Below are 10,197 nucleotides of genomic sequence, written 5' to 3'. Positions count from 1 at the left end.
TTTATTAACAACCCCATTCCCGTCCTCAGAGTCCTGATACTGCGCAAACGCAATCGAATTTATTGATTAATATCACCATTACTTTGTGTTAATTTATATTAATATTATATGATTAATGCAATTATTATTGTAATCGTTCAAGTGCAAAAGACGAATGAAATTTAATTATTGTTGTTGTTGCAATATTATATATGTATGTATATATTTTGTATATTTTTGTACGGGATGGTTGATTATGGTCAAAATGTTATATCAAATAACTAGGGAATATATTTGTAATTTCGTAAAAACAATTATCACTGTTGCGAGTTTGGTTGAAAATTAGAAATTTCTATCAGAAAATATGTACTTTTCAATTAAAATGTATAGTAGATTTCCCCTGCAATACGTATATACAGTCTTCTACAACATCGCATTCTTTCGGATTACTTTTCACACTTGCAGTTAAGATAATCACTGCAAATTAAACCGGCAATTGTTTTTCAGTCGTCTTTAAAGCTAAGAATCGAATTAATTTTTAAAACTCCCAAGAGTAATAGACGAGGGAATGAAACGAATGTCTGCAACGATATTCGTTCGTTTAATGAAATCAAGGTTTGGCAATGATCCCAATATCATGTCAAATTAGCTTAAGTTATTACAAAATAAGTACACAAAAACAGTAATTTACTCAGTATAACGTCTACGAGATCAGTTCAAAGGTACTTAGTAGACAAATATTCCGTTCGACCTTCTTTATTTTTTTCTCAACGGAACAGCATAGAAATAAAAACTAATTTTCGTCGCCCGGCCGTGATAAAATACGATTTCGACAGCACTCGGTAATGTTTATGAAATTGAACCGATTATATTGTGTTCACGATTTTCCAAACGGTTAGAGATTATCGTTTTTAATGTCATACTCTTTTCAATTCACTCGTCATTTAATGGATCTTAATACCGTAGAACGTACCATTAAATTCGTATTTTTGGTGAACGTCCGTACGGTGAAATGTCAATGTCGTTCATTATATAGACACAATTTGCATTTAATGTTTTGACTTTCAAAGACTTAGTTGCGAGCAACACTATCTATACTGAGCTATCCATCAATTCACTCGCACGTTCTGTCTGTAATAATGTGTTATAGCTAAGAAAATATAAAATAAAAATAAAAACCTTTAAAAATCTCTCAATTTCATCACAGCAAACAGTACAATATTTTGATATTTTATTATTATATGTGACGTCTTATTACATGTATGTATAGTATATAATATTAAATATAATAATATGTGATATAAAGATTGCTCTGTCGAATTTCTTGGATATTATCCACCCAAATCCGGTTTAACGATCCACCTGGATTTGCTTACCCCTTAAACTCCATTCAGTCGTCTTTAAAAAAGGTCTAATTTATTCTTATATATTATTATATAATATATATGTACATGACTAAATCTCAAAAAATAATTTATTTATAAGATAAGATGTCTCTTTTTAAAGAACGTGACTATCAATATTTGTTGGAAAAGCGTACAGCTGCGGCAGCCGTTGTTATCGGGTTTAATATTATTATTTTAATGTCTCGCATAAGAGGTTTTTTATTCGTACTATAATAGTTTGCAGGTTATAGGTCATTTAGACGTAATGTGTGATCATGAATAACATACTTCGTAATAATAACACATGGCACTCGATATGACGCGCGGCACACGTTGATAAACTTCGATATAAAAAAAAATCTATGGCCCTTCATAATATCCGTCGCTTGTCTCACATCACCAGAGCACACGAACAGACGAACAGTACCAAAAAGTGTTCGGTGCTCGGTTTATACAATAAAGCATTTTGTACTTTGGCTGCCGCTCTAATCAATAAAGTATATATTGGGCGGCGGGGGTACCAATATATTATTCACACTCACACACACACCCACACATATATGTATATATATAATATTATATATTTATATGTATGTACACGTTTTATCTCTAGCCGTAAATAAATATCGTAAAAAACCCATATAAGATACTAAAGTATACTATCTTTCTTAGTTTAAATGGTACTTGCTGCGAAGTTCAACGATTTATTTCCCGGCGACGGGAAGCGCGCAAAACGAAATGCGTGTCACACTGCTGTTTTGGGCACAATGCGACTGCTGCGAATCGCCAGAGTGACAGATCGCTTTTGGCCGATGCCAAGTTTGCAGCTTTTGCCGATCCAAAGTTTATCTCGTGAATTAATGTCTAGAAACAGACGAGATGCGAATGCGATAAGAGTGCGATAATGCGATTTGGGCGCGATCGCAGAACAAATTTACAAAGAACATTTTACAACTTAAATTTATCAAAAGTTAAGGGAAAGCGCAGTTATTTCGCCGTTCGCCTTCAGCCTCCAGGTTAGTGTTATTACCATAAATAGACATATGCCGAGTTTCATAAACAACAATTAATCGCGACCTTTTGGTGCGCACGTGTATCGTTGACCGCGCAAACAAGAAAAATGTAATTTGCTTCCACCAAATCAATTCTTCAATATAATATTAAGCTTTCTTTGTGTTTCGAGTACAATTTGACTTGTACAATGTGCATGTTCTACACAACTAGAGCTTCCGCCGGAGACTTGTAGTGATTCGAACGATACTTACAAATATTTAACGAGTCCGCATAACTCGAAACCATTTTACAAGTGTGACTTATGGGAGTGACTGTTTTCAAATTGGCTTTTTTTTCTTGGAGAAAAAAGTCATTTCAACCAACACAAACACGACGGAACCCTATCGATTTACCATTTTTCTCCGAGCAACTCCCCCTTTTCCGCCTGAATGTCAGCTGCCGCGGATTTCCAGCCACGCAACAAACGCTCAATTCACACGGCTGGTTATAACTTATATTTCAAGCTGGCGTGCGGAGGGGTGCACTCTCACATATATATGTATAATATAATAAATATATATATTATATATATATATACACACGCGTGGACGGGAGACAAATGTTTTTAATGAACGCTCTGGGTCGGCTTGGTATTTTGCCTTTTGTTTTGCAGTCGAACAGAGTGCGAGCGCAGTATATAGCAAAACTGCAAAAGAGAAAGAGAGGGAAAGAGTGGGGGGGGGGGTGGTGGCAGATAGAAACAGATAGAGTTGGAGGGCGATAATATATAGAAGGAGAAGGAGCGACGGAGACAGAGTAATATTTTTCTGGGGTTCATATAACTATATGTATACAGGCGGTCGGAGGGTTGCGGCGGCCGGACGAGAAGGGGAGGCGTTCATTAAAAAGTATTGGTATCCACCAGGGTGTGATTTCGAAGGACCACTTGTTTTCCCGCTATATCGTTTACACGGTCTCCCCGTGGTTTTGCATCGTTACCCGGTCTTCCGGATCAATATCACGCAAGCTCGTGTACACATACATACCGCGGCCGGCGACCGTCAAAAGTTCTCTCCCGGCCCGTTATTGCACGCAACCGCCGGAGCTTTATGCGATATTGTGTGTAATATTATCATCTGGTTATGAAATTCGCGTCGAACAATGTCGTCGAACGGGTGAGCCCACGCAGGTATTGTATATTGTATTACGTGCGCTTCGAATGATATCGCCACACGTCATTTGACTTTCTTTACGCGCGTGCGTGTCTCGAAATTGACGACCGGACACGCGATACGCGTGAAACAACACAAAATATTATAATAATGTGACCTACACCTATGATATATTATTATCATGCACACGGCGTTATTGGCGTCCGTCCGACACAAAACATTCCGGGGCGTTATATCAAATCAGACGTGTCCCGATCGACGGAGACGGGGGACTATATTATACGTGCCGAGTGACGCGGGGAGCATTGTTTTATTGTACAACAACCGAAGGCGGCGAGGGTGTGAAAAGCTGCTGCGTGTGTGCGCGCGGCGGTAAACTTTGCGATAGACTGACGATAAGACCAGATGGCTTTCCAGCTGAAAGGTTTCAGCGAGGGAAAACCGTTTTTGATATAACCCATTATATCATTAAATGACGCAACAGTAATCGTACGGCGGCGAACAGCAGCAGGGGGGTGCGTCGGAGCCAGTCGCACATTGTAAACATTTTGGGGCATCATCGCAGAGCTGCAATATCCGCCGTCCTCGCCATTAATCCGGAGATGTAAATATTAGAATTATTGCCGCCCGCGCAACAACACTAATTGGTTCAACGGGTCGGACGACAACAATAATAGCAACGGTGTATAATATACTTTATTAGTTAGGCGCGGTGCGTGTGCGCGTGACGATTGTCTAAAATACTCGTGTCCGCGGTGGATTTGTCAGTCGATTGAATGATGGCAAGCGACGTTGCAGGGTACCTACCTATTTATATTTTAAGGAAAATAACGAACCGGGACGCGTGAACGACTTGTCTCGGAGTCCACGGGCCATGACTGACAGCGGAGTAAAGAATACACTTGGAAGTTGTGACGTTTCTAATTTTAACATTGTGCTTAGCATTTCGAACAGAACAGTCTTAAATCGACCGAGTCAAAGACTGCCGCCTTAGTTGTACAATATTAATGTATTACTCCGAAAACACTCGCTATATAGGTATTGTATATTTTTGGACGATCGCCCGAAAACCGTCTCGTTGTGTAATACTCGTCGTCGCCGATGATACTTTCAAAGGCTATTATTTACACACGTTCCTCGTCGTATGTTCGAGTACGACTTTAAACGGTTATTTTAAGCCTTTAATTATTATTATTATTTTTTTTTTTGCGTAGAACAAAGTGAAAGCACTTATATTATTTCATTATTGAATGTAAAAAACTTTGTAGATGACTGAAGCAATTTTCCGACGAAGGCGGTCGATCAGTCTTCGGGTTCTCGGGCCTAGGATTAGAAACGAAATTAATATTACTGTTGAAAGTTATTAAGAAAAGACTGAAAATATTGCCGGGTGAGCTAAGAAATCTCCGAAAAAAATTGAATAGACTGTACAACAATACATTTTACACGATAACGTTGCGCATGCACTGGAAAAGGATTTGTTAGCAGGTGTATATTACATATTTTAATGAAATAATAAATATGTTGGTAAGCGGAAACAGCAAATTCAACTTAAAATATGTTAAGAGATACGATATTACGACGAATTTAAATTAAAAATATTATGATCATTATTGCTTTAAACTTTTGTTCAATTTGTTGGTAATTTTGCGGGTGTATTAATGTGTATAATATATTTAATATACTTATACTTTACTGTTTTTGAACGATATATATTGTATACATAGGTATTGCTTTATTAGAATTTATAATGTTACATTTTGTAAAAAAGTGATTTTAATTTCATCTTTATAAGCTTTATATCAACAATCAATAATCGAGTCATTCTGTAAAATTACACAAAATATTACCCCCTAGTGTTTTTCGGTCATATTTTCGGTTAAGCAATATGTATTATTTAAATTTTAGTATCATGTAGATACCAAATCACCCATTAGGATTATATCTGTATAAATTGTACTGCTCCATATCCTATCCACAGAATCCTATCATTGCGCGTTTGGCGGGGGTAGGTGAAGGATGTGACCGTGGAAAAACGGCACTGTGAATTAAATCCGAAATACAACCGACCGCAGTGCATCACTTTTACATATAACTGTTACAATAATTATATTGTTATATCGTTTCGTCGATGATCAGCGTATAATACGGCTGCGAAAAGAGAGAACCACTGCGCTAAAACGCCGCCACGTCGCCGGTAATTATTTAAATATTATAGTTTCCGGTGCCGGCCTCGTGTCCTATAGATATAGGTATTATTACAATAATATACGCTCGCCCATAACTATACAGCAGCATGTGCACTCTCTCGCCGAGTGGTCTCGCGCCCACGCAGACGCTGTATAGCAATAATACGAAGCAGCTCGGCATCGGCACGAAAAAAAAAAAACAACAACAACGTATCGGACGATGACACACTGACACGGCGGAACGAAGATTTACCGATCGGCAAAACGATTAAGAGAGAAAAATAAAAAAATTATAAATTATAAAAAAAGTCAAAAAATAAAACGCATTACGCCAATGACCTCTTTCGACGCGTCGTCGCCGTATATACCCGTAGTCTGTATTAAAAAACTAATATATACGCCGTTGCGAGTGCTCATAGCAATATTTTGATATACAGGGTGATACCGGCAAGCACATGATCACCCCATTTGTTCGTTAAATAATTAATCTGTTAAGATTTTTAGAATTTTTAAATAGACTTAAAGAATGATGTACTTAAAAATTCTTAAAATGTGTTGTACTATTCAAGCCCCAAAAAATAATACCCTACGGAACTATTCTATATTTGTTTAACAAAGGGGCGGGGTTCTCGCACTTTATACGATAAATTATCTAATGGATTATTATTTTGAACATTTTTTTATACGGAATTCAAAAATGGAACGAGTGGTTTTTCAGTTGTTAATCTGCATATAGTTATTAATAGGATAATTATTAGTGCTAAAGAATGGTTTTACGAAATAAAATATAATATAATATAATATGTAATATCGGATATAGTATTTATAATAAGACCAATTTTACAAGTATATAAATATTTATAGAATAGTATTAGTTACTGCAATTTACAAAATTACCATGCCTCGATTTTCCTTCTAACCATCATCATAGCCATATTGAGCTTATTACGTACGCAAAAAAAAAACTCTAAAACTACTCGTTCAAAATATGATTTTGAATCTTCAATATACGTTCAGGAAATGTAACCGCTGAATAATATACGGTAAAAAATATGGAGAATAGGAGTTGTCAGTGCAGAAAAAGAGACATTTCTATCATTCGGGACATACCAGCCTTAAATGACACAAGAAAATCTCAAGCATTTTGTAAAGATGGTCTTTAAGTAGGTCAAATTTTTAAAAAACCAGATTCGAATTTAACCGGATCATAAGATAAGAAAAACGGCTTGTGAGTGCTTGATGGATCACCCTGTATATGTATAGGTACGTGCTTACACAACCGGCGCACCGAAAATCCTATCTCGCGAGCACGTCCGTTTTTTCGCGCGCTGGTACCTCCATGTAGCGGAATGTTTTTTCTTTCGATCCGTGTGCGAGTATTATAATTTATAACATGTATAAGTGTCTATACACGTATATAATAATACGCATGTATTCAGCTCCTTCTCTTGTTCCGGCCGGATACCGCCGACGTGCCGGGTCCGTTTTGCAGCGTAATCGTATATATGGACCGTTTAAAATTCAATTTGTTTTTAATGGTTTTTTTTTATTTTATTTTTTTTTTGGGGGGGGGGGGGAACTCGCGCTAGGTGAGGTCTACCGAGTCGGTCGTAGGTATTTCGCTCGACTTCCTACACCAGTGCAAAATACAATAACATATATTATGTTATCCGACTTGATGTGCATAATATTATTGTTACGCGTCTCGACGGTTCTGTGTCTCAGCTCGGAGTAATGGGTACCTGGTCATGCACGACCATCCGGTCGAATGCCGTGATGCAGTTATGCATAATACACTGCTGTACAATAATAATATTATTACATTTGTCATTAGGCACGCCTCAAATATCAGGCTTAAGAACTCGACACAGTATGTAAGTAAATACGTACATAACAATTATACGGTCTTATGTATATATGACTTAATAGGTTTTTAGCAAGTGCGATGCCGCGTTATTATATTACACTGCACTATACATCGTTGTACATTTTATTTTATTTCGGGGATTATAGTGGTTCTGGCCTCCGTTCGTGATCATTTCTACCTATAAACAATTTTATTTTTCAGTTCCCGCTTTGCACCCACGTGTGCCCTCCTCAAATTAATTTATACCCACCAGATTTGGAGTAAATTTTAGCCCGTAACCCTCCTTGTTCTTGAATAACTTTTATTATTGTTATTTTTTTTTTATTTTTTTTTACACACATTTTAGGTAGGTATATCACAATCACACGCCTATCCGTTGATCGTTTAACGTGGGTACATCCGATTCGATCGTGTCTGATAATTATATCGTTAACGAACGACATATTACAATAATTATAACCATACTATTGTTATATCTATATATTGTGTATTATTAAAGCGCCTACCCGTACGGAAAGACCGTCGAAAACCGTCCGAGATCGAAAACGGCGATAAAATATTAAATCTAAACCAGTTTATCTTATTATGAGAATGGTAAAATCTCTCGTCCGATCAACTGCCATACACAATTAGTTTAATGACAGCCAATTTTGATTAGTATCTCATTAGCCGGGTATACCTATTATACCTATATGGCTTTAATATGTAATAATACTACGGCCAGTATAGGTACTACAATGCGCTCCGGGTACACGGAGATTTAACTAGCGATGTTCGGAACGACAACACAAAACGACACGTCGTAAAAAGAGAAATATCAATCGTTCGTAAACAATAAGTCTATTATTAAAACGTTATTTGCTCGTGTGTGAATATAATGTCGTTTGTAGAAAACAGATAAAGCGCGCGCCCTTCAATCATTCATAAAAATCATAATTCATAACATAATGCACTTGCGCACGCACGTGCCTACCTATCTAGCTATATGTACAAATTGTGGGAAGAAAGGACTTAATGTTTGCCCAACACCGCTGAGGCAAACAGCGGCTGGCCATTATACGTTATTCCCGCTTTCGTGATTTTCGAATATTCGGTTTCAGCTCGTCAATCGTTGTTTTAAGCGGACCATGCGCGATAGACGGACATACCTATTACTCCAACCGACATCTTATAAAATATCTGGTGTTCGAATATATTGTGTAAGTATATTTTTTTCAAACAATTCAGACTTTTAAAATATGCAGTTTTTTTTTTGTTTTGTTTTGTTCTCTAGGATTTTAACCGACTCTTAACGTGTTCGGTGTGATATACAGATGCCGACGAACGGACGCGCGGATGTAACAAATTTAATACGTCATGCGTAGTAATATAATTGTTGTATTTTTTTCCGCGAGGTGTTTGAACCGCAAACACCGAGCGATGAGTGACCGTTCATTAAGAACAACACACTAATAACTCATCATGGCGTGTATGATTAGATAGTCATCGTAATGAGAAGGAACGTTTAAAAACGTTTCATTCACGAAACCCGATTTTCAAACGAGGTGTTATTGAGTCATCTTCGATAGTAATAAATAATAATAATACCGAATTATTGTCACACATTTTACTCGTCGGCACTCGACGCCAACCCACCCACAATCGCGTTACATTGTGACGGAGATTTCGTAGAATATTAATAACAATGGTAAAACGGAAAGAAAAATAAACGCTTCGAAGCGAAGTTTTGAATTCGAAATTGAATGGTTTATTGTTATTGCTATTTTTTTTTTTTTTTGCCAAAGTCATATTACTGCTGTATACGCTTGATATCCGGACCAGATTCGCGGAAAGCGAGGAAAGGCTGAGGAGAAGTGGACTCACGAGTCGTGAGAACCGGCGCCGGAGTTCCGATAAATCGTATATTTAATAATATCGCGTGCACTCGGATTACACGTCGGATAACAGCTGCAAAATCGCTGACCGATAAGAAAATCGTATGCACACAGACGTACTAGGTATATATACCGAAGTATAAATCGCTAATATAGGCACGACGACGTGATCGCTGACTACACACGATCCTCCGCCGTCGAATCATAATATACTATTACATACAATACAACATATGATTAAAATAATGCACATATTATTATAATAATATTCGGTGTGTATACCACGGTTGCGGTTTCGGTCGTCGTGGACATCCGAATATCGCCTTCGAAGACGTTGCCTCGGGGTCGCGGCCGTTATCTATTACAGTGCTATTTTACTAAATTACGGGTCATATATTATTATCCGCCAAATTCCTGCAGCCTATACGTGCGCAGTTACAAACAGATCCGCCGAAGATAGGCCTTGACGGTTTTACAGTATTATAATAATAATAATATAATATTCAAACTTGGGTATACAATATCGAATTTATTGTCACACCACAGTCGGAGGCCATCGTTTGGCCATCGAATAGACAAATGCATACCTATAAATTATAATATCTGGTGGTGATAATAGAAGGCAATTTCATTAATAGACATTTTTGATTTTTTTTAAATATTCAAATACACATTTTTAATACGTATCATAGATACATTAGTCGTTGTACTGATTATATTGGGTTATTGTCTTTAAGG

This window comes from Myzus persicae, unplaced genomic scaffold (genome assembly GCF_001856785.1).
Source record: "Myzus persicae strain clone G006 unplaced genomic scaffold, MPER_G0061.0, whole genome shotgun sequence".
Lineage (NCBI taxonomy): Eukaryota > Metazoa > Arthropoda > Insecta > Hemiptera > Aphididae > Myzus > Myzus persicae.
Note: the sequence above shows the minus strand (reverse complement) of the source record.